This window comes from Octopus bimaculoides, chromosome 17 (assembly GCF_001194135.2).
Source record: "Octopus bimaculoides isolate UCB-OBI-ISO-001 chromosome 17, ASM119413v2, whole genome shotgun sequence".
Classification (NCBI taxonomy): Eukaryota; Metazoa; Mollusca; class Cephalopoda; order Octopoda; family Octopodidae; genus Octopus; species Octopus bimaculoides.
Genome location: NC_068997.1, coordinates 46,914,261 through 46,915,292, shown reverse-complemented (window position 1 = coordinate 46,915,292; position 1,032 = coordinate 46,914,261).

Sequence of the window (1,032 nt, the reverse complement as noted above, 5' to 3'; positions counted from 1 at the left end):
ATATATATATATATATATATATACATATATATAATGCGAAAACACGGATTTTCTAGAAGGAATCTGTAAAATTTATCAAATAACTATCATTCTCTATACTAACATACAGGTGGGTAGTAGGGAGAGGAATACAACGGGATAGGTCATGATCTAGCATTATGGTAAGGGATACATGGCCATTCTTACTTTGGCTCCCCTTTTGCAAACCAAAGAGAGTGCCTTGCGAATATCGCTTGACTGGATAGAAACAACAGCTAAATCTACCTCAAATCCGATTCTCCGGATTCAAAAATAGACGCTTTGGATGCTGGTGGTTTTATGAGTAGCTAAAAGGCGGAATGATCATTTATGCTTGATCAGGGATAATAGAAAATCAAACAATAATAACATTACTACCACCAACAATAACAACAACCACAACAACAGCCTCCTACTTTTCGTAAGTTATGAGAATAGAAACAATGCCAGTCTCGTAATGATATATATCAATGAAGAGGAAGGGAGAATAACAGGGAGGAGAAAAGAAGTGGGAGGAAAAGGAGGAGAAGGCAAAAGGGGGTGAGGGTGAAAGTGGGAGGTAAGTGAAAACAAGAGTTAATACAATTAAGATTGTAATCGTCTTTTTCTCATTATGCCAATAATATACGATAAAAACGAACGAATGAAACGACTAAAAAAACATTCCAGAAAACACTCTTCTTCCGTTGTTTAATGTGTCCCGTTCTCAAAGCATGATTATCTGACGTAAAGTCTCTTCTTTTCCTGTTAAATCCGATGTATAAACGTGTCTTATCTCTCATCAAAGATGGCGGCCACCAAACACAACAATGTTCAAACCAGAAGCGATGGATTATGCACAATCGGGAAGGTCAGGATGACTTTCAAACACACACACACACACATGTTGTGTACATATATTCGCTTAATTATATACACATACACACACATACACCCACATACACACGTATACACATCTATATCACCATCTATCCATGTCTCTTTCTAACGTTCTGTCTATATATATATATATAT